The 26,375-nt window shown below is 36.0% G+C and overlaps 1 protein-coding gene across 2 annotated transcripts in view; it reads right to left on the bottom strand.

Moving 5' to 3' along the window:
- Nucleotides 1-25,052, bottom strand: part of LOC141507349 (pre-mRNA 3' end processing protein WDR33-like) — a 59,427-nt gene extending 34,375 nt beyond the window's left edge. The window contains exon 1 of one of the 2 annotated variants that reach the window (XM_074214919.1): nucleotides 24,885-25,048. The gene's annotated coding sequence lies outside the window, so the exon portion shown is untranslated. Of the gene's footprint in view, nucleotides 1-24,884 lie in introns of both variants that reach the window. The other variant, XM_074214918.1, reaches the window with a different exon arrangement.
- Nucleotides 25,053-26,375: the final 1,323 nt, after the last annotated feature.

Below are 26,375 nucleotides of genomic sequence, written 5' to 3' on the forward strand. Positions count from 1 at the left end.
AGGTGGCACAGTGGATAAAGCACCAGCCCTGGAGTCAGGAATACCTGGGTTCAAATCTGGTCTCAGACACTCAATAATTACCTAGTTGTGTGGCCTTGGGCAAGCCACTTAACCCCATTTGCCTTACAAAAAACCTAAAAAAAAAAATACAACATGGTAAAAAATATCTATAGCTGTAATTACACTAATAACTAAAATGTCTAGTATCCTCTAACCCAGACATCCCAGGGCTAGGTATATATCTCAAAGAAGTCAAAGATGGAAAGGTTTCTTATACATCAAAATATTTGTAGTGGCAATCTTTGTAGTATAAAAAAAAAAGATGGCCATCATTAGGGCAGTTGTTAAGCAAACTGTGATACGTTTACATATAAAGGAATACTATTGTGCTCTAAGAAACAATTTTAAAAAAAGACAAGACTAAACAGTGTAGCACCAAGAAAAAATAAACTATATACACATAAGTCCCTGACCTTTTTCTCTTATCTCTGAGGTACAGACCTAGTACAGCTATGTCAAATGAGACACACAATTTAATGACTTCTCAAGCAGTTCCAAACTGCTTTTCAGAATGCCTATACCAATTTAGCTCCCTCAACAGTGCAGCAAAGTAACCAGTTTTCCCAGTTCCTTTCATTTGCTACTTTCCATTTTTGTCAGTTACATCAAATCTGAGTAGTATGAGGTAGAACTTCAGAATTGCTTTAACTTGTATTTCTCTAACTAGTGGTTATGTGGAACATTTTAATGGCCACTGATAACTTAAAACTCTAGAAAATTTTCCTTTCTTATCCTTGGACTAATATAGATTTTGGAAACAACACCTACATCAGCAAATTTTACTATAAAGATTATTTCTATCACTTCTAATTTCCTGTTTCCTTTATGATAGACATCTTATAAACATGACTAAAATGATATTAACTTTTCCCTTACAAGTTTTCCTACTTCTCTTGAAGATATCATCATCATCATCATCATCATCATCATCATCATCATCATCATCATGCTTCTAGTCTATCCATTTCAAAATCTCAGCATTATTTTTTCTCTCCCATTTCACATATCCAAAAAATTGCCAAATTTTTCATTCCTATGTTTTCAAGTCATCTCTCAAATTCAAATCCTTCAAGGGCTGGCTAGGTGGCCTAGTGGATAAAGCACCAGCCTTGGAGTCAGGAGTACCTGGGTTCAAATCCAGACTCAGACACTTAATAATTACCTAGCTGTGTGGCCTTGGGCAAGCCACTTAACCCCATTTGCCTTGCAAAAACCTAAAAAAAGAAAAATTCAAATCCTTCTCTTTACCCACACTGCTTATCACCTTAGTTCTGACTCCCATCACTTCTCATTTAGATTACAATAGCACAATTGGTCTCCCTGGTTCATGTATCTCCCTGATTTCAGTCAATTCTACAAAAAGCTGCCAAATTTTCCTAAAGCATTGATTTGACCAGGTGATTCCTCTACTCAACCACCTCCTATTGCCATTAAAGATAAAATAGAAACTCCTCTGCTTAGTTTTTAAAGCCCTACACAAACAGGCACCAACATGGTCTTTTCTCTGCTCCTCACTCATACCTCTTCTTTCTGTACCTTTGTACTACCTATCTTCCTTCATTACCTCACAAAATATCTCTTGAGACATAGTTGAAGTGCTATCTTCTTACATTAAAGCCTTTTATAATTGCACCAAAGGCTATGACCCTTTCTCCTAAAGTACCTTATATTACTATGAAAATATATTAACTACATTTTTACTATACATATTTTAAAAATTCTTTTTTTTAAGAAGGGAATTGTTTTATTCTTTGTACTTTTGTCTCCCAACTTACCACAGTTCAATGTCTGTAATACAGTAAGAAGTGAACACTTGCTGTTTAATATTCAGAGCACAGTACTCTCAGAAAAGCACAGGCACTGGGGTCAAAGAAACTAGGTCCAAAGAAAACTACTCTTTGACCTTATATAACCTATTTAGCCACTTTGGACTCCATGCACCCTCATTTATAAAGTGAAAGATGAGACAAAAGTTCTTAGAATACTCTTCTAGCTCTAAATCTCTTTGACCATTATTGAAGGTGGGGGGAGGTGCAGGGAGACTCTCAATTCAGCTGACATAAAGCTGTATTTAATAGTGCTTCTATTAATTTTAGTTAATTTGACATTCAATATGATTTCCCTTTTTTTTGTGATCTCCCCATTCTGATTACTAATTTTGCTCTTCTGATTTTTACTTTCCCTTAATTTTGTTAATTATGCTGATTTTATTTTAAAGTGGTTCCAGGAAACCTAAGAAACTTGCGTGAACTGATACAGAGTAAAGTGAGCAAAACCAGGAGCATAATTCATAGCTTGACAAAACTACAGGTAGAAAGAGAGGCAGGGTATAATAAAAATACCATACATTTGTTCCTGGAGATAAAAAAGCATTTGGGGTTTATTAAGGAAAGAAGTAATACGGTTAGATGATAAAGAAAGGACAACTGTTGACTAACATAGTAGGATCTAGCAAGTTTTTAAGGATAAAGAGATGGGCATGTTAGTAGAAAGCAAAGAAGGATCCAGAAACAGATAGTAATCAAGAGAGAAAGAGGGATAATGCTGCATACCTTAATTTTTTTCAATGTACTGATCTTGTTAAGCTATTTTTCTCTTTTTCTCATTTAAAAAAATTCTTTGTTGTAAGAGATAGCTCTCCAGAAGATATTAAGGGGATATCTAGGAAATATAAAAATAAAAAATAAAAATAAAAATGTACTTTTAAAAAAGATGAAAAAAAGTACAGACATCTAGTAGAGATGATTTTCTTCATAAAGAAAATTCATGGGGCGGTTAGGTGGCGCAGTGAATAGAGCACCGGCCTTGGACACTTAATAATTACCTAGCCTTGTGGCCTTGGGCAAATCACTTAACCCCATTGCCTTGAAAAAAATTTAAAAAAAAATTTATTAAATTTGAGGAGAAAATTAATATAACAGCTAGGACAGCAGGATCAAGTATGTATCTTATGGATAGAAGAAACACAGACAAATTTGTAGGCAAGGAGAAAAAAAGTCAGTTATAAGCTACTAGAACTTTTGAGACACCCTTTATGCCAAGAGAAACTGAAGGTAAGTATGAGAGTAAAGAAGACAGTAGGGAGACAATCTGCTGAAGAAAGTGTCATGAGTGCATGAAAAGGGATTAGCAAAGTGCTCAGAAAAAGTATGGTGCAGAAATCTTAAGAAGAATGTCAATATACATTTATCAAAACTCTGCAAAGACGAAAGACAGTCTGCACTCAAAGAATTCAGTCTAATAATCCTTTATGAATACATAACAAAATAAATGGATCTGTGATCAGAAATATTTGTTTGTGCTCTCCAACAATCAGGTTGCCCCATACTGTGGAATTCTGGTCCCATTTACTCTGTAGGTCTGTCAGGTTGTAGGTTTCATAAATTCATGCATCCTTCCACTGCCTTCTCTGTGAAATTAATTTTTAATTCTTAAAGAATATTATACCTCATGTACTAAGTTAGCTAATAACCCAAAAAATTTGGTGTGCTGAATGTTATTATTTCTCAACCTTGCTCATTAATCCAGATATTATTCAAACTAAATTGTTTTGAAATTTTGCCAGAACCCTACATCTTTTTATGATCAATTTGTATGTAGTTAGTAAGATTATAATTTCTATTTTTTTAATTTACCTGATTTTTAAATTAACTAAAAACATTATCATTGTATTCCACGTGTACATGAAAAAATACATTTCCTACATTATCCATTTTATCACCTCACTATTACTATGAAATCCAATTTCTTCAATTCAAAGTATTTTGTGCTTTTTCTTTCAAATTGTTAGTGGCTTGTTAGGATCTAAATATAACAGTCTCTATTATGAAAAAAATTTTCTGGTAGAGACATTTTTCTTTTTATAGGTTTAACTAACTTGGTATTTGGTACACAAATATTCAAAATTATAATCTCATTATCTAGGCATATTCCCTATTGCTCAAAAACTTTTCTGGTACAAAATCAATTGTCAGATGTCATTGCTGAAACACCCAACTTTATGGGACAGGATAAATGTACTGACTCCAAACTTAGTGTCCTTTACATTGTATACCAAGCTATCTGAAAGTTTATCAGTAGTCTTTGATATTTCCATTATGTGGCCTTTTCTTTTTTAAAAAATTAGGTGTTTTGAGATCTTTTACTTTTTCACACAACAGTCACTTCTAAATGTATCACCCTTGCTCAGCTGGTTCCAATATAAGCAAACAATGAACCTTCCCTTAAAACAAAGAGAAACAACCAAGCAAAAATATTTAATATAGTAAAAAGTCTGACAAATTTGTCAAACATTCACCTCCAACTAGTATGCCAAGATGGGGAAGACTTTTTTAATATTCCTTCCCTGGAACTATTATGGGATTTTCAATCTCTCAAGAGTTTCCAGCTTCCTGTGAGTGGTCTTTGTTCATTTGTATTATTGTTGTTACATATACACTGTTTTGATTCTGCCTAGTTCACTCAGCATATTGCTCAAAATTCAATGAAGTCTTTTTTATAACAAATTCCACAAAGTGATTGGAGGCCAAATGGAAATTTCACACTACTCACTCACAAATACCTAATTCAAACTAAGATTCCTAAAAACTGAAAACAATTAAACAAATATAATTTAGAGCTAGAAAAAAAGAGTAAACTGAAGCAGATCTGCATTCAAGTAATATTTATTAGCAGGGGCAAACTACTACCCAATAAATGGATCAGTGGCTTGCCTCCATTAAAGCCAAAGGAAACCCAAGAAAGAAGACAGTTCTCCCTCTTTTTAGGATTTTAGGGAGTACAAAACAAAGAACAGATCAGAGTAGATGACATCATGTGATTAAGGGTAACAGGACTGATTAGAAAGCCAAGGTGTGAGGAACAACAAGAAAAATAGAAAGCAAAATAAACAACTCCTCCCAGCCCTAGAGGCTCAAACTTTTGGATTTTATAACAACAGATGTCCCTAAACCTTAGCTTGGTGGCATGAGGTTATCAGGCCCCAAGTCCTATGCTTTCCCACATATACTTTCCAAAGTTAAATTCCTAAAGGCAAGAACAGATGAATTTTTAAATGTAACCCATTAAAAGCCAGCTGAACTCTGAACTAAGGTCAGAGACAAAGAACCATGACTTAAGCAGTTACAGGGCAAATCAATTACTTCTATATAAAATCAATGAGAAAACCATTCAAGATCAATCTTCTCAGTTCACCCCTGTGATCAATAAGAGATATGTGTCTCTCATATATCAAGCTCTTAAAAGAAAGAAAAAAAAATACATTCAAGGCAGTGTTTTTTAAATTATTCAAGGGAGACATCTGCTTTATCTTCTAATTACTAGCAAGCAAATGAAAACAGTTAATCAGCCAAACTCTTAAAGAAAAAATAGTCAGGCCAAGGGTAACTGAATTACACTTTATAAGACTAACAATTACTACCTACCACCTCCTGACATAAAGTGATGGATTCAAGGTACAGAGTAACATTTTCAGATATGGCTAATGTGGGAATTTGCTTTTCTTGACCATGCATATTTGCTTTAAAAAAAAAAAGTTTTGCTTTTCTCTTTTTTTTGGGGGGGGGGAAGAGTAGGAAGAGCAAAAAGGACTAAGAAAATATTCTAGTCACCCTTCTACCTTGGTGTTCCATTCCTTCCCCTTCAGTTATTTAACCATTTTTTTATGGACAGAAGAACAATATCCACCAGTAGGATTCTCATGTACAAAAATACCTGTAGCAGCTCTTTTTTTGTGGTGGCAAAAACACTTTAAACTAAGGAGATGCTCATCAATTGGGGAGTGGATATACAAGTTATAATACATAAATAAAATGAATATAATAAATTTTAAGAAATGAAGTGCCTACCTTTAGAGAAATCTTTTAAGTTCTGAATGGAATAAAGTAACCAAACAAGGAAAACAATTTATAGAAATTATAGAAATAAACTTGAATGACTTAAGAAGTCTTATCAATGCAATAACTGACCATGATTTCAGGGTTACTGTGATAACTCATGCTATCAAGCTCCTACCACCTAAGTGGTAATAACTAAATATGAAAAAAGGATTTTTTGGTCATCACCAATATAAAAATATGCTTTTTAAAAACTTTACTTATGCTTACTTACTACAAAGATATTAATTGGGGAAAGGGGAGAGAAGTGAGAAAGAGAAAATAAACGTCTATTTAAAATGTTTTAGCTCAAAAAAATTTCTTAAATTGTTTGAAAGAAAGATTTTAAGAAAAACACAAAGAATCTTAGGACATAAAAGAATTCCTAATCTGTGTCAGGAGGAATGTGATTTAGGGGGGGGAAAAAGGCAAAAAAGGCTTCCTAAACCTCTTAAGTTACACAACAATTCTAAAGGTCTTCCTATGGGGAAGATGGGGAGTGAATGCTAAATGCTTATGGTAGACAAATCCTATCAATGCCAACAATCTAGTGTTAAGGGGAAAAGGCTAGCAAATCTAGAATTAAGAGGGAGAAAAATCACACATTCAGAATTTTAAGTATTAAGAGACCTGAGCAACCACATAAACATATCAAAAAAGAAAATACTCTGCAAATTAACTAACAAGTGGTCATATAGTCTATTTCAAGCCCTGAATTCAATGTAAGTGGATTCCACTACTTCCAGAATAAACCTATTCTATTTTCAAAAGTAAGTTTTTCCTAATAGGAAGACTAAATTTGCCTCTCTCAGAGAAAGTATTTCAAGACCCATTTCTCCATACTGGCTGCTCTCCTCTAGATACTCAAGTTTATTAATTTCTTTCATAGTGCTGCCCAGAACTGAACATAGTATTCTAGATGATCTAAGCATAATATCAAATTGTCTCATCCTTATTCCCAGAAGCTATACCCCTAGTAATTCATCCTAAAATTCTTTTAGATTTTTTGGCAGCTAATATTATATTCATTCCCTTAAAATTCCCAGATCTTATTCAACCAAGCCTCCTCAATCTTACACTTGAAGTAATTTTTTTTTAAAACAAGTCTAAAAATATTTATGTTGTAGTGATTGGCACCCACCTGATGAGGAACACAGAGAAAGCAATATATCTAGGCATGGCATAAAAGAAAAAGTAAATATGCTTCCCTGTGGATGTTGTTATAATATGACAATGAGCTTCCTGAAATTTGCAAAAAGCAGAGTTCAACTGCCTACTTCTGGTAATTTGGATGGAGAAAAATGGTAACTATAAAGTGCCTAAGAAATATGACATTCTGGAAAAGCAACTAAAGAGAATACTTTTAAATTTTTGGAATTTACATAGAAAATGCATATTGACAGAAAGGAAAGTTACTTTAAAAAATGATTACTTCAGGAATTGAGTTTAAATTTCTCTATCATAAATTATGATACTATGTACTATAAATTAGACATTCATTCATTTGTTGGCCTGGATATCCTTTGAGATGGTAAAGGAACTGAAAATGAAATAGAAGTTTATCAATAGCTAAACTATGGTAAACAAATGGATGATTCCTGAACCTTAAGAAATGGATATTGGGGGGGGGGGGCAAGTTAGTACAGTGGATAGAGCACCAGTCCTGGAGTCAGGAGGACCTGAGTTCAAATCCGGTCTCTGACACTTAATAATTGCCTAGCTATGTGACCTTGTGCAAGTCACTTAACTCCATTTGCCTTGAATCAGTAAAAAGAAATGGATATAAGGAATCCAGAAAATTTAAAGTCTTGAACAAAGTGATTCAGAGTGAAGAAAATTAAACCAAGAAATACATGGCTACAATAATGGTAATATTGTGTTGTATTATGCTGTACACAATACTAAAAGTTCTGTGCTTAACTGACATAGTCCCCTTAATCTAAAATTGAAAATCATAGCTCACCTACTCTTTTGGGTTTTTTTTTTTGGGGGGGGGGTTTGCAAGGCAGTGGGGTTAAGTGGCTTGCCCAAGGCCACACAGCTAGGTAATTAAGTATCTGAGGCCAAATTTGAACTCGGGTCCTCCTGACTCCAGGGCCACTGATCTATCCAATGCACCACCTAAGTGGCTCACTACTCTTAAAAGAAATGGGAGAACATGGATATGGTAGGATGTATATAGCATATATTTAAATAGCATAACATATACTTAACTATCATACAGCATAAAATTTGGTCCCTGTGCTAGCTGTGTTTTACTTTAAACATTTGCTGTTAAAAGGGAATACTATATGAGAAGAAAGTAAATAATTACAATATAAAAACAAAAGGCAATAATAGAACACTAGCATTAGTCTGAAGGTTTAAAAGTTTTAAACCAGGAGGGAAGAGAGCAGGAAAAGAACCCAGTCCCAATATCCATCAAAGCTAGATACCACAAAGAGTAACAAGTATGGTATTTTTAAAAAGCTATCAATAGAGAGGTCCAATAATCTTTAGTAGGCAATATTCTAGAAAAGTGAAAGTAAAAAACTCAGAGAAATTTATATATAAATGCACAGGATGATTGACATACATTAATACAAAAAAAAATTAACACTTAGTGTCAATATGCCAACAGAATGTTCTATTTCCAAAAGGGACAAATTGGATAAAGGGAGTAGTAGACAACAAAACTGCACTGGATGTGCATGTATTTAATTTCATGGACTCATCCTTCCCTCTCTGTCTCTCCACCATGGACTTGTACTCAAGAGATCTGAGTTTAAATTCTCTCTCCAGAATTAAATATATGTGTGAAATAATCAAATCCCTGGAATAATTAGCTTCTCATTTGTAAAACAGAAATGATATATGTATTACCGATTCAGCTACCAATTATGTGAGATATTTAGTACTATGTGGGAGGGAAAAGTGCTCTGGCAAGTCTTTTTAAAGAACCATAGAATGGGGCGGCTAGGTGGCACAGTGAGTGGATAGAGCGCCGGCCCTGGAGTCAGGAGTACCTGGGTTCAAATCTGAGTCTCAGACACTTAATACTAGCTGTATGGCCTCAGGCAAGCCACTTAACCCCATTTGCCTTGCAAAAGCCTTAAAAAAAAAGAACCATAGAAGAACTATAGGTTTTTATTATCTTGACCTCTGAATATACCAGAGCTTTTCTAAGACATAAAAGTCTATCTTTTCAAACCCCAAATTCTCATGGAAAGCAAGATGGCTAAAAATCAAGGAATGCTCTGACCTTTAAAAAAATCAACCCTGCAAATGCATGTGAGCAGTTTTTACATGTGACAATGTACAAAGAGATATAAAAATCACTGAAATACTTATATGAGGCTTATATTGAGGAGGCTGAGAGGTGATGTCTGAGGATCATGAATAGCAAGCAGTTAGAACGCTCTCAGTGCTTCACTAAGTGTAGAACTTTGGAAAATGACCACACTACTCCAATAGTTAGAGTTTTTCCCAATCTCAAACCTAAATTTGTCTCTCCCCATTGGATTTGGATTTCTGGAACTGTCTCACATCAATGACAGCACCATGCCTTCCAAGCACCAAGATTTGAAATCTCAATAGCATTCATCTTTTGCCCCTCACATCTGGTCTGCTTTTCTAGGATACATTCCCTCTTCACTTTCTGTCTCTAACAATTCCATCTTTTGGGTGCCTGGGGGCAGCTGGGTCCATGGCAACTGTGGTGTTTCCAGTCCTCTCAGCCCAGGGATTGCCAGGGACAAATGAGAAGCCCAGCAGGAAAACTCTGCTGTACAAGAGTGAGTACAGAGCCCAGTCCAAGGCAGGTCTCAGCACAGACCCAGCCCCAGAAACTAAGAGCAGGCCTAGGAACCACCAAGCAGCTGCTTCCAGGAAATTGCAGAGGTCTCTTTGCTCTCTTTGATATCTATCCCTGAGGCAGGACTCTATTGTCCATACTCAGATTCAGGTCAAAGTCTGGAGCCCCAGACTCAGGAAAAGGAGCTTTACTGCCATACAGAGCAGGAACCCTTCTCACAGCTCCAGGGCAAAGGGAGTGTTTGGGGTCATCCGCAGACCAGAGCAAAGGCCAGGGAAGAAGACAGAGCCTCATAAGATCTTCAAGGAATTGAGGTCTCTGAGGAGTGTCCATGAAAACAGCTGCAAAAACCTTCAAAAGCTTGGGAAAGCAACTCCTCTACCCTGGAAGCAGAGCACTACCTAAATAAAGAGTTAAAATCAAGTCTGGGGAAATGATCAAACAATAGAAGAAAAAAACAGATCATAGACAATTACTTTGTTCCTATGGAGGATCAAATTACACACCCAGAAGATAACAGTCAAAGCTTCTGCATCCAAAGTCTTTAAGAAAAAATATGAATTGTTCTCAGACTATGGAAAAGCTTAAAAAAAAATTTTGAAAAATCAAGTAGGGGAAGTAGAGGAAAAATTGGGAAGAGAAATGAAAGTGATGCAGGAAAATCATGAAAATCAAGTCAGCAGCTTAGTGAAGGAATTACAAATAAATACTGAAGAAAATTAAGCAAGCGAAGGAAGCAGAACTAAGAGAACACTGTGAGTTGATCAACTCTGCCGGATGCAGTTCCTCTCAGCAGTTCAGAGCTTGGACAACACTGGAAGATTGCTCCGGAAAATGCTATCCACATCCAGAGGAAGAAAAACAAAAAAGCCCTACAGAATCTGAATGAACACTACCATTAACATTTTAAAATTGTCTCTTATATATGTTTCTTTCCTATCTCATGATTTTCTTTCTTTTCTCTTAATCCCAACTGCTCATACAGAAAAGGACTAATCTGCAAACATGTTAAACACAAATGTGTACGTACAATATTCACCAGACTGTTCACTGCTGAGGGTATGGGGATAGGAAGCAACTGTGGAAAGAAATTACATAACTTAAAAATATACATATGCATGTGGATAAATGCTGAAAAATTTTCATAAGATATAATTGGAAAAATAAATATCAATTAAAAAAAGAAAAAATATCAAAACCAGTCTAGGGGTGGCACAGTGGTTAGAGTACCTGGAGTCAGGAGGACCTGAGATCAAATCTGAGCTCAGACACTTAATAATTGCCTAGCTGTTTAACCTTGGGCTAGTCACTTAATCCCATATTGCCTTAAATAAATTTATAAAAAAAAAAGGGAAAACCAGTTTAGGTCAGATGGAAAAAGCAGTCCAAAAAACCAATGAAGAGAAGAATGTCTTTAAAAATATAATCAGTCAAATGGAAAACGAGATACAAAAGTTCTCTGAAGAACATGCAGAACAGAGATAATGGGGAAGTTGACGATTTTGTAAGGCATCAATCAAGAAACAATATAAACCAAAAGAATGAAAAATTAGAAGAAAATGTGAAATATCTCATTGGAAAAAAACTACTGACCTGGGAAACAGATCCATAATAAATAATTTAAAAATTATTGGACTATCTGAAAGTCATGACCAAAAAAAAAAAACCCTAGGCTTAATTTTTCAAGAAATTCTAATGGAAAAATGCCCTGATATCCTAGAAGCAAAGGGTAAAATAGAAACTGAAAGAATCCACCAATCACCTCCTGAAAGAGATCCCAAAATGAAAACTGCCAGAAATATTATAGCCAAATTTCAGAACCATGATGGACGTGTTCATTTCAGCAATTCAATAATCAAAGGCAATTTAAAATGTTTTAATTCTTTTATTTTTTGTTTTTTTGCAAGGCAATAGGGTTAAATGACTTGCACAAAGTCACACAGCTAAGTAATTACTAAGTGTCAGAGTTCGAATTTGAACTCAGGTCCTCCTGACTCCAGGACTAAGGTTATTATCCACTGTGTCACCTAGCTGCCCAATCAAAGACAATTTTTAGAAGTCATATGATAGAAAATATCATCGAAAACCAGAGAGGGAACTGTGAAATTTAAATAAAGTTTGTTAACTTTAATTTTTAAAAGTTGTCTTTATGTAGTATGTCATTTTTTCTCTGATGTTTTCTTTCTTCCATTCAGAACTGATTCTTCTCTCATAACAAGATCAATATGGATCTATGTTTAGCACAGTTATAAATTAAAATTATAAATTATAAACATATTGCTTTCTGTTCAGAGGGAGAGGGGAAGGGAAAGGAGAGGGAGAGAAAAATGTAAAACACAAAACCTTGGGAGGGAAAATAAATAGTAAAAAACAATTATTACATTGCAGTTGGAAAAACAAAATATTTTTAAAATAGACAACTCAAGCTCTATACAAAAGAAATAAATTTGAGGGGACAGAGATTACTAAAACAAGGTCCCTGATCAGAACCTACCCAAGATGTCTCCTAATTCTCAAAAATTGTCTAAAGTATAAAACTGAAAAATGATTTAGAAGGAGTAAGTAAAGTGAGGACTGGGGAGATAGTCATATTTTAGCATAACTCTAAGACTGCTAGAACAAGGTCCTTGACTTTAGAAGAGACAGGAATTAAGGATGGATAGAAGGATTAGTCTTAGCAAGTAATAAGCCTATGCCTCCTTATGTGACTCAAAAATAGTACAGAGTGTGAAATGATGGTGAAAAATTTTGAGGAATTAAAAAAAGAGCTAGCAAGAGTTGAAAGGTCAGGTAAGTCTTATTTAACCCTAAGTACTGTGAAGTGAAAAGTGTGGCAGAAGTAAAGAAGAAAACATTTTTTTAAATTCAAATTCATTATGAAAATAAAGAGAAATCCACAAGAATTTTTTATGTACTTATAAGTATCAGCCATAACATTCATGAGGAACAGTGGAAATAATAGTCAATACCCTCAAAGGGTTTTTATATTGTACTAAAAAGATTAGACCAAAAGTCATTCCCAAAACAAAAAGTTGAAAGATATGAACAATGCTCAAAAGAAATGCAAACTATTAACAACCATAAGAAAAAATGATCCACATAATAAAAGAAATTAAATAAAATAATTTTGAGGTTTCTTATCACATTCTGCAAACTGGCAATGATAACAAAAGATGGAAATAGTCAAGATTGGGGGATTGTAGAAAGACAGTAACACTAATGTATTGTTGTGTGGAGCTGTGAATTAGAACAACCATTTTGGAAAGCAATACTGAATTATAAAAACAAAGTGGCTAAAAGATACATTACCCATAACTTACATATTCTATTGATAAGTATATATACCAAGGAATTCAAATACAAAAACACTCCCAAAAACATCTATATATTTTATAGCAGCACTTTTTGTAATAATAAAGAACTAGAAACAAACTATATGGCATTGACTGACAAAGAGCTAAACAAATTATAGTATATGAATGTAATGAAATAATATGCTATAAGAAATAATCAACATATGAAAAACAGAGAACTACTATACTACAAACTGAATCAAGCAGAACCAGGAAAACAGTATGTACAATAACTACCACAACGACTACAACAATGCATGCTGTAAATTTATAAAGAATAAACTTGACTCTAAAACAAAGTTATAATAAGCAACTTCCACCATTTCTTTGCAAAGGTAGGAGATCCATGGTTATAGAAAAATTGCATTTTCAATCCATTTCAATACACCAATAATTTTTTCACGCATTAACATATTATGGTGACTTTTTTTCCTTTTTTCAAAAATAATTCAGTATAAAAAGATGGGCCTTCAAAGGGCAACAAAAATGTGCATACCCACCCTTTGATCCAGCAATACCACTACTGAGTCTAAACCCTGAAGAGTTGATGGAAAAGGGTAAAAAACATCACTTGTACAAAAATATTCATAGCAGCCCTGTTTGTGGTGGTGGCAAAGACTTGGAAATCAAGTAAATGTCCTTCAAATGGGGAATGGCTTAGCAAACTGTGGTATATCTGTCATGGAACACTACTGTTCTATTAGAAACCAGGAGGGATGGGAATTCAGGGAAGACTGGAGGGATATGCATGAACTGATGCTGATGAAGATGAGTAGAACCAGAAAAACACCGTAAACCCTAACAACAACATGGGGGGTGGTGATCAACCTCGATGGACTTGCTCATTCCATCAGTACAACAATCCAGGACAATTTGGGGGTATCTGCAATGAAGAATACCATCTGTAACCAGAGAAAGAATTGTGGAGTTTGAACAAAGACCAAGGACTATTACTGTTAATTTAGAAAAAAAAAACTGATCTTATTATGTAATCTTGCTGTCTCTTATACTTTATTTTTCTTCCTTAAGGATATGATTTCTCTCTCATCACATTCAATTTGGATCAATGTATACCACAGAAACAAAGTAAAGACTGGCAAACTGCCTTCTGTGGGGGGTGGGGGAGGGAAGTAAGATTAGGGGGAAAATTGTAAAACTCAAAATAAATAAAATCTTTAAGAGAAAAAAAATATTTCTTTTTTGTAAAATCTGTATGTTGAGCAAGAATCTAGAAGAGTTCTTGGGGCGGCTAGGTGGCATAGTGGATAAAGCACTGGCCTTGGAATCAGGACTACCTGGGTTCAAATCTGATCTCAGACACTTAATAATTACCTAGCTATGTAGCCCTGGGCAAGCCACTTAACCCCATTTGCCTTGCAAAAAAAAAAAAAAATCTAGAAGACTTCTAATGATATACATATTTCTGGCTAAGGTCAGAGGCATTTGCTTATGATAAAGTAGCAAGGTTTTCAAGTATTACTCTGGTGGAAGCACATTTTGGAAAGTGTTAAATGCAAAGCTAACAATTTTGGACTTTATACAACTCAAACCCTCAGTTTTCTTAAAAGTAAAATGAGGGAATAAAGAAGATCTGTGATGTCAAACTAAAAAGAAATGGAGGAGACCCATGGGATGACTAAAACCACTAATTAAGATTATCTGTTAAATTGCATTTTTATTTATTAAACATTTTCCAATTCCTTTTTTAATCTTGAGCCAGTTTCACACGCCTAAATTTCACACTTCTAATCTAGAAGATGTCTAAAGTATCTTCAAGATCTAAATCCTTTATTAAACTATAAAAAGAGAAAGGTTTTGAACAGTGAAGGGAAAAGAAAAATCTTAAAAAAGATCAGACTCACAATAGTATGTCAAATGAATTGCAGTTAACATCAATGTTCTTTTGACAAGAGTAACCCCACCAAAATTCCCCAGAATTTAGTCATTTTTGTAAAAAAGGGCAAGAGGACAGAAAGGTAATTAGCAAGTGTGACTCCATTTTTATAGGATATTCTCTCTACCAATGCAGATCTGCAAAACTGTTTTGAAACTTACAACTTACAAGTGCCTTGTCACAGATAGAGATTACATGATGTGCTCAGAGTCACAAAGTCAGTGAGTGCCAAATGTATCAGAATCCAAGACATCCTGACTCAAAGAATGGTATTCTATGACCACAGACTTTCTCATATACCTATCAAAATTATTTTCATTAATAACATAAAATGTTCTTAAACATGAATATTATAGAAATATAAAAGCATACTAAAATGAGATGGGAAGTTTGGTTGAGAGTAGAGGGATAAAGTCAATAAAGCTGCAATTCAGAACTCCTTCCAGACTAAAGAAATAAGAGCACCAACTTTTAAGTTGTTCAAAATACTAATTACTTTCTGCCTCAACTGCAAAAGTCCTTACTACTCCCAAACCAATGGTACCTTAATTTTTAAATGTCCTTAATTCCAAGGACATACACACCTGTCCAAGGAAGAAAAGCAATCAAATGTAATCTTAAGGTTTAACAGAACAATTAAAAAAATATGAAACAGGAATAAGGAAACTTGCCTACCAAAAGTTTCAGTCAAAGCCTTTGATCAAGGTTCTATAAGTCACTTAACACACAACAGAACAAACATTCACTAAAATTAAAATACTTCAAAAGCTTCAATTAAAGTACTATATTGGGGGGGGCAGCTAGGTGGCACAATGGATAGTGCACTGGCCCTGTAGTCAGGGGTACCTGAGTTCAAATCCAACCTCAGACACTTAATAATTACCTAACTATGTGGCCTTGGGCAAGCCACTTAACCCCATTGCCTTGCAAAAACTAAATAAATAAATAAATAAATAAGTAAGTAAAGATTAAGTTAAATTAAAAAATAAAGTACTATATTTCTGTTGTGATATGATCTGAAATGCATCCAAGTTATTTGAATGTCAGCTAAAATTAGAACAGTTAATAAAGGTGCCATCTGAAGACAAACTCTAAAAGAGATTAAAATTATAAAAAATACTTTTATTTAGTTTAACATAGTTGAAAGAACCCTGGACTGTCAAAAGAACTATCTTACACTTTTAACTCTAGTCCTAACTTTAAAACAATTAAGGTTATCTCACTAGATCTTATTTCTTTATCTCTAGTCCTAAATTTCTAGGACTTGCATGCAATGTGTAGTCATATGGAACCCTGGAAATATTTTTACAAAGAGACTGGAAGTAGGTTCATCTGTTCATGGATAGTTAAATATATCTCACAAATAACTGACAACACTCAGTTTGCAACAGGAATTTAACAGACTAAAGGAGGATATCATAAAATGTCATGTCTTTGAAAAATTCCCTATATCACTAAAGGAAAAAATGACCATAATAAAAAAAATTGCTTTTTTAATAAGACAACTAGGCTACACCTTTTGTTTTGACTGGTTCAGTTAGTCAATTACAAAATCATGCCAGGAACAAAAAGATAACAAGTTTCAAAAATACCAATCTTATATAAAACCAATCCAAGTTCCATCTTTAAAACATTCTTCAAGAGGATGTTTTTAAGTATATTGAGGCAGAGGGCAACATACTTGGAGAAAATGTTTTTAAAGAATTTTTAAAATAAAATTCTCCCTTAATAGTCTAGTTTTGGGGCAGCTAGGTAGCGTAGTGGATAAAGCACCGGCCCTGAAGTCAGGAGTACCTGAGTTCAAATCTGACCTCAGACATTTAATAATTACCTAGTTGTGTGGCCTTGGGCAAGCCACTTAACCCCATTTGCCTTGCAAAAAAAAAAAAAAAAAGAGTCTAGTTGCTTCACCTTACCAGAAATAAAATGTCATTATAGAAATGCAAAAAAAAAAAAACCTGTCACTGAAATTAAAGATTCTTTAACTACCTTGAAATTTAAACATACCTAATATCTCGTTCTGTAAGAAATCATTAAGAGGCCAGACTTTAGAAAATCCTGGAAAGGCTTACATGAACTGATGCTGAGAAAAGTGAGCAGAACCAGAATCCTGTAAACATTATGAGATGGATCAATTATAATGGATACAGCTCCTCTCAACAGTTCAGTGATCAAAGACAACCCTGAGAGACCTATTATGTAAAATGACATTCGCATCCAGGGAAAACACAATCTGGAGTCTGAATGCAGAGCAGAGCATAAGTATGTTCACTTTTAAAATTTTTCTTTTGTTTTTTCTTCCCTTCTCATGTTTTTCCCCCCTTATTTCTAATTCCTCTTTTACAACAAGACTAAGATGGAAATGTTTAACATGACTGAACATGTACAATTTTTACCAGACTGATCACCGACTTGAAGAGGGAGGGAGAGAAAGGAGGATGGTAGAAAAATGAGAAACTCATAAACTTACAGATGGAAGAATATTGAAAACTACCATTGCATATAATTGGGGAAAAATTTAATTAAAAATTAAATGTGCCTAATCTTAAAAAAAAAACAAATTTACAAGGAAACATGTATGGCTTCATAATTTTTTGTGTATTAAAATCAGACAAATTCCCTCTTAAGGCCTAGAGAAAAAAGTGATTTGTCTATGGCCATATAACAATAGTCTCTGTATTCTTAAGATACTATTTTAATAAGTAACTGAGTTTTCATTTGTATTCACTGTACTTAAGTATCAAAAATCATTCTTAAATGAATTATTCCAGAGGCCTGTTTCCAAAGAATAGCAAATAAATTTATAAAAAAATTAAATTATTTCAGGTAAAAATTATCTAGAGATTCAATATTTAAAAATTACTTTAGAAAAGTTTTTAAATGTGAAATTTTAAAAATATAAAACTAGTATATTTTATAAATAAAAATTCTGATTTATATATTTTCTAATTTCTGATTATATGATTTTATATGTAAAAGCCAATAATATACTTTTCCAAAGACTAGAGTGTATAAATTTTTCCAAATATATTTGAAGACCTGCTATAAAATTATCCTTCCAGGTTCTAAGTGACCATCTTTCAAAAACTAAAGGAAGTTTGAATACAAACTCACTTCCCTCAACAGTCTCCTACTGAATTTTGCAGTAAAATAAAAGGATTTTGGCAAATTTTCATGTCTTATTTTTCTCAGAACATCCATCAGGAATGACATCCGTAGAGGGCCATTACTGGCAATTTATCAATGCTCCCTACCAAATCCCTAAAAGCCTGTGAAAGTCGTCAGAACACTCTATTATAAACTGGTGCATGTTGGCACTTTTCCCCTAGGCAAAAAATTTGCATGTTCTAAAACTACAGAATGATTAAGGTTACATTTAACTACAACACTTTATAAAAGAAACAGCATACTGAACTGAAAAATCTAAGTTTTCAATATCTCTCATGTAGTGCTTTTTACTCCTTTCTTCATGAACTCATGCCTTTCACAAAAGAATTAAATTACAAAATTCCGGAAATGTATAGAATTTACAGAATAGGTACATTAAATAACTTCTTATAAAACAAAAGCTTTTGGAGTCCTAAACATAAAGCCAACCTTCCTAAACAGATGGTAAAAAAAATAGTTCATACTCTGGTCAATATGACCAGAAAGGATAATAATCAATGTTGGAGGGGATGCAGGGAAATCTGGGACATTGGGAGCTGCAAACTGATCCAACCTTTCTGAAGAGTAATTTGGAATTATGCCCAAAGATAGAATTCACATAATGCACATAAAAATGTGCATACCCTTTGATCCAACAATACTACTGGGTTTATATCCTAAAGAGATCATGAGAAAGAGTAAAAATCCCACATATATAAAAATATTCATAACAACTCTGTAGTGGCAAAGAATTGGAAATTGAGGGAATGCCCATCAACTGGGGAATGGCTGAACAAATTGTGGTATAAGCATGTGATGGAACACTACTGTTCTATAAGAAAACAGGAGGGATGGGATTTCAGAAAAGCCTAGAAAGACTTCCATGAACTGCTGTTGGGTGAGATGAGCAGAACCAGAACATTATACATATTAACAACATGGACGATGATGGACTTGCTCATTCTATCAGTGCAATAATCAGAGACAATTTTAGGGTAACTGTGATAGAGAATACCATCTGTTTCCAGAAAAGGAACTATGGAGTTTAGTTTTTGCAAGGCAATGGGGTTAAGTGGCTTGCCCAAGGCCACACGGCTAGGTAATTATTAAGTGTCTGAGGTCGGATTTGAACCCAGGTACTCCTGACTCCAAGGCCAGTGCTCTATTCACTGCACCATTTTTTTTTTATAAATAGTGCTTTACCAAAGGGCAACAAAAATGTGCATACCCTTTGACCTAGCAATACCACTACTGGGTCTATACCCTGAAGAGATGATGAAAAAGGGTAAAAACATTACTTGTACAAAAATATTTATAGCAGCCTTGTTTGTGGTGGCAAAGAATTGGAAATCCAGTAAATGTCCTTCAATTGGGGAATGGCTTAGCAAACTGTGGTATATATATGTCATGGAACACTATTGTTCTATTAGAAACCAGGAGGGATGGGATTTCAGGGAAGCCTGGAGGGATTTGCATGAACTGATGCTGAGAGAGATGAGCAGAACCAGAAAAACACTGTACACCCTAACAGCAACATGGGAGTGATGTTCAACCTGGAAGGACTTGCTCATTCCATCAGTGCAACAACTGGGAACAATTTTGGGCTGTCTGCAAAGGAGAGTGCCATCTGTGTCTAGATAAGGAGCTGTGGAGTTTGAACAAAGTGCAAGGACTATTCACTTTAATTTAGAAAAAAATAGAAATCTTATTGTCTGATCTTGTTACCTCTTAGACTTCTCTACTTTAAGGATATGATTTCTTTCTCATCACACCCAATTTGGATCAAGGTACAACATGGAAACAAAAGACTGACAGAGTGCTTTCGGGGGGGGGGGTGAAGATTGTAAAACTCAAGTAATATCTTTAATAAAAATAAATCTAAAAAATAAATAAATAGTGCTTTATCTTGTTCATCATTACTTTTTTTTTTAGGTTTTTTGTAAGGCAAACGGGGTTAAGTGGCTTGCCCAAGGCCACACAGCTAGGTAATTATTAAGTGTCTGAGACCGGATTTGAACCCAGGTACTCCTGACTCCAGGGCCGGTGCTTTATCCACTATGCCACCTAGCTGCCCCCTGAACTATGGAGTTTAAATGAAGCTTATTAACTTCAATTTTTAAAAGTTGTCATATGCAAAACATAATTTTAATCTCTAGTGTTTTCTTTTTTCCTTTTGGATCTGATTATTCTCTCAACAAGTTCAATTTCTATCTATGCTTATTCATGGAGGCAAATGTAAAGCCAATATCAGAAAGCATTCCATTGTGGGGAGGGCAGAGGGAAAGGAGGGAGGGAGAAAAAAATTGTAAAATTCCAACCCTCATAAAAAAAAACTGTTAGAAATATCAAAAGCTCAGGCCAATTAGGTGGCACAGTGGATAGAGCACTCCCTGGAGTCAGGAGTACCTGGGTTCAAATCCAACCTCAGACACTTAATAATTACCTAGCTGTGTGGCCTTGGGCAAGCCACTTAACCCCATTTGCCTTGCAAAATCCTAAAAAACAAACAAACAAAAAAAAAAAAAGATTGGTAGAAACTACCAATGTAAGTGGAAAACAAATAAACTACTTATATACTTATATAATAATAAATAAAAATAGTATACACTAGTATATTTATGACCATAGCTTATACTTTTCACTGAACAAAAAAACAACCAGAAATCAGTTATTTTAAAATACATATTAATTTAAACCACTAGGCAGTGTTATAATAATACATATTTCCCATTTTTAAATTTTCAGTTATACATATAAAACATACATATGCATATGTATATATACATATATACATATATATGTATATATACATATACATATATATATATGTGTGTGTGTGTGTGTATAATAATGTGTGTGTGTTTATGTATGCCTGTCCATACATCTTATATCCATCAGGACTTCTGTGGAAAAATTAAGCGTGGATCAGAACAAAATGCATAATAATCTTTTTTCATGTTTTATGTAACTCATCTGTAATTTCAGCAGTAGGGGATACCTTCCCAACTTCAGCAATTGCCTGCTGAAGCCTAAAAATTTATCAAAAGTCAACCTTGGCTAATGAGCCTCTCTAAACTTCTGATAACACAGATAATCACAGAACCTATATCTCCTCAAAGCCATTTCAGGTGGTTAAGGGTTTAACCAGAACTTAAGACTCCATCATATCTGAGAATCCAGATCACCTCCCCACTAAAATCAGACCTTGCAGGAAGAGTACTTCATCAGACTATTCCTTGTCATACTGTTTAAAATTTAGGGACATTTTCAAAAGGTTACATGTCACCACAAATTCAAAGTATGGCCTAATTGTTTATATTAAATTATCACATAATCTAAAATTGTTACATGATTTCAAACTAAATATTTAAAAGTAAAAAAGAGGGGGTTTTTTCCTCACTAGTGAATGAAACCAATACTGAAACTTAGAAAAAAAGAAACTTTACCAAAATATCAAAGTATAAGGATTCCTTAGAACCATTAAATCTAACTATTATGTACTTGCTACAGGCATGGCACCATGAAAGGTTCTGAGGCAACCAAAACCATAAATAAACAAAAACTTCAGTCCTTGTCCTAGAAGAGTTTTTGATATTTGTATTTTTTTTTGCAAGGCAATGGGATTAAGTGATTTACTCAAGGCCCAATTTGAATTCAGGACCTCACGACTCCAGGGCCAGTGCTCTATTCACTGTACCACCCAGTTGCCCTGAGTTTTTGATATTTCTTACACAAATATATATACAAAATTTCCCTTCTAATAAATAATGATAATTGGGAAGGTGAAGAGAATTAGGAAAGACCTTCAGTGATATCTGAGCTGTCTTTTGAAGGAAGATAGAGATTCTAGAGCTGAAGATGTTAAACAAGTAAAATAAACCAGACACAGGGAATCACTTGTAAAGATACTAGAGGGGCACAGCAGGCAGACCAGTTTGATTAGGATATAACATCTTAAGGTATCTTGGTAAAGATATTGGATTTGCTGGCCATTTATTTCCCCAACAAGATAATACCCCCTCTACCAATGCAAATAAGAAATTTTTCTGGCAATTTACAGGCTTAGAAAATTGACTAAGGCACTGGTACTGCCACTGTGACTATTCAAACTTTGAACTTCAGGTTCAAAATCTTGAACCCAAGTCTTAACAGATTGACACTGACTCTCCTTTATGCCATTCCTTCTCAAATAAACTTGTAACTCTACAAAACCCTTATCTTAATATTATCTATTAGTATACAGGATGGGCTATAATAAACTAAAAAAAGTTTTATGCAGGAACTACTTCAAGCAGCAATCTGAAGGATGGGAAGAACTTATCCTGACAAAAGAAGGTATGATTTGCTCTCTTACTTGGGGAACAAGTACACAAAGAAAAGTTGAGGCAGGAATGGGGAAAACTCATCAGAGAAGAAATGCAAGCCTATAAAGTCATAAATATAGTCTATAGTCTATGCTGAATTATCCTATACAGTCTATTTGGTAAGGTTGTGGGGAGTCACTGTCTTTATCTAGATAATCAAACAAAAACCTATTATCTTATTTTCTACTACCTTCAATGCAAAAAAAAAAATTCCAGTTTACCAGGATGCATTTTCCTTTCCTATTCCTTAAAGATTCAAATTCTTTCTACCTTTCAAGATTTTATTTAAGTCACACCTCCTACATGAAGCTTTCCCCAGAAACTAATTCTCTTTCTACCCCCTCATTTTCATTCTCTCTCTCTCTCTCTCTCTCTCTCTCTCTCTCTCTCTCTCTCAAACCTATGACATCTTTTTGCAAAATACTGCAATTGTTATTATTAGTACTTATTTTATTATAATTGCTTCATATATGTAATCGTCTTCTTGCCATATAAAAAACTATAAGATACTAACTAATGAGGGCTACTTATCTGAACATCACTTATCTGAACATCCATCTCCCCCCATAGGACTTTGCAAATAGGAAATATTCAAATATTTGTTAGCTAGGTTCAAATAATACAGAGTATCCTACAAAGTAGGATAATACAAAGTATCCTACAATATCTACATATAGTCAATCTCTCATTGTATTAAAAAAAATTTAGAAAATGCTTCAGTGACACAGATGACATCAATCGGAGTTTGGGGTATACTAAATCCATCAGTATAAAAGTAGCTTTTATTCTACAACCAGAGCTCCTGCATTGGTATTACTTAAGCTACCAGTAGCATTTAAGCCAAAAACTCTTGTGCAGATGAACTGTGTCAGTGGGAAACAGTAATTTAATTTTTTCCCACATTTTAAAGCAAAACTTTAGAAACCAGGAAGCTTAATGGTGGCAAGAAATATAATTGAGAAGAAAAACTTACCATTCCAAGTAACTGAATTAAAAATTTGATAAGATGTCAGTGGTAGAATAGGTGATATTCTATCTCAGATCTTCTTAATCTTAGTGCCTTCCAGCTCAGACTGCCTCCCAAGGGAGTCCTTATCCTCTCTAATAATACTACTTGATGCAACTTGATGCAGGTAATTAAATTTCTATACTCAGAAAATTCACGAAAATAACCTGTATTTCTATTCCCATCAATATCTTAATATTTGATCAACACAATTTTAATGCGAATTCAAGACTTCGCTCCTTAACACACAGCCTCTAGAATACTTTTTTTCTCTATTTCACATTCAAATTGTGAGAATTGTTTATTATGGCTATATAATGAAGAAGCAAGTAAGGAATATATATATATGTGTGTGTGTGTATATATACACACACATACATATATACACACATATATACATACATATACATACATATACACATATATACACACACATATGGCTTTATAGTTTGTTTTGCTTAATTGTACTTGCTATAAGGGAAAGGTCTACAGTTAAAGGAGTATTTGACAAGTGATTTAAAAAAACTAATCATTTATTTTTTAAAGTTATTCCTGAGGAATCAAATTATAAGATCTATTTATGACAAGAAAAAACAAACGACTCGTGTCCTTCCAGGGTCACGGCCCTTGACAAGTTTTTGTTGGGTGAAGCTACCCAGCAGAGCTGAAAGGTTGGACCTCCCTGTTCTAAATAACTATTTATACAGACGGTCATAATAGAGGAAAGGAAGGAAGGGGATGAACCTCATCTGATCTCACACTGGCTCTTTGTGAAGCCTGTGTCGGCTGGGCCCCCGTAGCACGTGCTTCCTCGGGTCCGGCAGCACCGGCGTGGGGAGGGCGCGCACAAGCACGAAGCCCGGGGGTCTCACACTTGGCAGTTCTCTAGGACGGGGCTTGGGGGTCTGCCGACGGCATGGTCTCGGCAACAGGGGCCCGAGGCAGGCGCGGGTCAGACGTGCGTCTTGGAAAGCTCCTCTAGAAGCGGGCTTCCCAGCCCAGCAGCCGAGGGCCTCCCGCCCGGCCCGCGCCCCGGGCCCGCGGCAGGAGGCTCCCTTCCACGCCCCGAGTCCTCGGGGGGCGTCCCCGACCCCGCACCGCTCGCAAAGCGCCGGAGCTTTCCCGGGGCCCGCCTGCAGGCTCCGACCGGGGCCGGCTGCGCCCGGCCGCGACCTCCCCCCTCCGCTTGCACAGACGGCGTCCCCGGCGGCGACGGCTTCCGCGGCCCGCCCAGACCCTCGTCCTTCCCCCGGGCCTGGGCCCCGGGGGGGCAGCCTGCGGCGAGGGAGGCTCTTCCCGGCCCCGAAGCACGCAACGGCCGGGCCTGAAAATGGCGGAGAAGGAGCCGCCACCGCCTCACGCCGCCCTGCGTCCCTGGCCGGTCCCGTTCTTACCGTCGACTCTCTGGGCCGGGATGTCCTCCGCCCAAGTCGAGAGTGGAGCCTTCCACCTCAGCTCCCTCTCAGCGGTCTGCGTCGGCCGGCCCGTTCCCGCCACCTCCGCTCCCTCTCTCCTCCACAGGAGTTACCGCCTCACCGGCCCAAGCTGGCCGCCATCTTCCCCTCCGAGCAACCGAGCGCACGCCTCTGCGTCATCACGCACCTGGCGCGGCCCAAGGTCAGAGGGCGCGGGGGCGGCCCTCGGCCAACCGGAGGCGCTGCCGGCGCCGAGGCTGGATCAGAGCATGCGCACAGGTGAGGCCGCCCGGTTTCGGAAATCTGCAGAGCAGTTCCCGACGCGTCTTTGTTGCAATTTAGCTTCGTGCGGTGCGTACCTTTTTTAAAAATCCGGAAATGCGAATCTACTTAATTTACTAACACAGGAAGTGCTTATTCACTTTTATAAAGTAGTATGTGCAGTCACAAAAGGTCAGCTGGTTTCCTTTAAATCCATCTAACATAAACCATTAACCAAAAGTCGGCTTGCAGACAGTCTTCTCGGGATTATATAATATTCTGATGTCGGGCTCAGGTGTGGCGGCAGATCCTACGCCTACCTTGGGTGCCTGTTTTCACAGACCGGTGAAAGGCCTCTAAGAGTTTCCAGCGGGAGCTTTGAAAGGAAGCTGGCCAAGACTTGAATAGTCTGTTCAGGCTTCAGGTGTTTTTCCTCTGGGAAAGTGTTGATGATAATAACTATCTGCTCGAAAGCATAGGTTTTCACAGAAGACTTCTTGGGGGCTGCTGGACCTCATATTTTTTTTTTTTAGTTTTTGCAAGGCAATGGGGTTAAGTGGCTTGCCCGAGGTCACAGAGCTAGGTAATTATTAAGTGTCTGAGGCTGGATTTGAACTCAGGTTCTCCTGACTCCAGGGTCAGTGCACCACCTCGCTGCCCTGGTCCTCATATTTTTGATTCTATCCTTTTCAGACTTGATATCGTTAATTGCTACCAGCGTCTTGGCTAGAGTAAAGGAATGCTTAATGATGTGCTGTTCTTCATATGTGAAAGGTGATTTTTTTTTTTGGAACCACCAGAACGGTCAGAAATGAACATTAAATGTGGTTCCAGCAGTGGAGAGGGTCTTCATTTGAACCTGTCATTCACACTTTCTTGCCAGGTCCTCCTTGTGACCAGTAACAGGGTAGACTGTGATTACGTAATGCAGAAAAGCTAATAGAGCCAGATCTGGCCCTGGTCTCTTGCATTAACATTCTGCCCTAAGCAAGTGAGATAACCAGCTTCATAAATGTTAGTGTCTTGTCATTTATAGGACCTAGGTCTTTCATCCTTAGGCACCATTTTGATGAAGAAGAGACTAAGGTACAGTGACTGTCTGGGTGATGATTGAGGTCATCAGGGAAAGATGATTTACAATAAGTTGGACTAACAAATTCCCATGATACAGATCATTATAAAGGTTCAAAGGCTAGCTGCCATGCCTTC

The sequence above is a fragment of the Macrotis lagotis genome, chromosome 1, assembly GCF_037893015.1.
Source record: "Macrotis lagotis isolate mMagLag1 chromosome 1, bilby.v1.9.chrom.fasta, whole genome shotgun sequence".
Taxonomy (NCBI): Eukaryota; Metazoa; Chordata; class Mammalia; order Peramelemorphia; family Peramelidae; genus Macrotis; species Macrotis lagotis.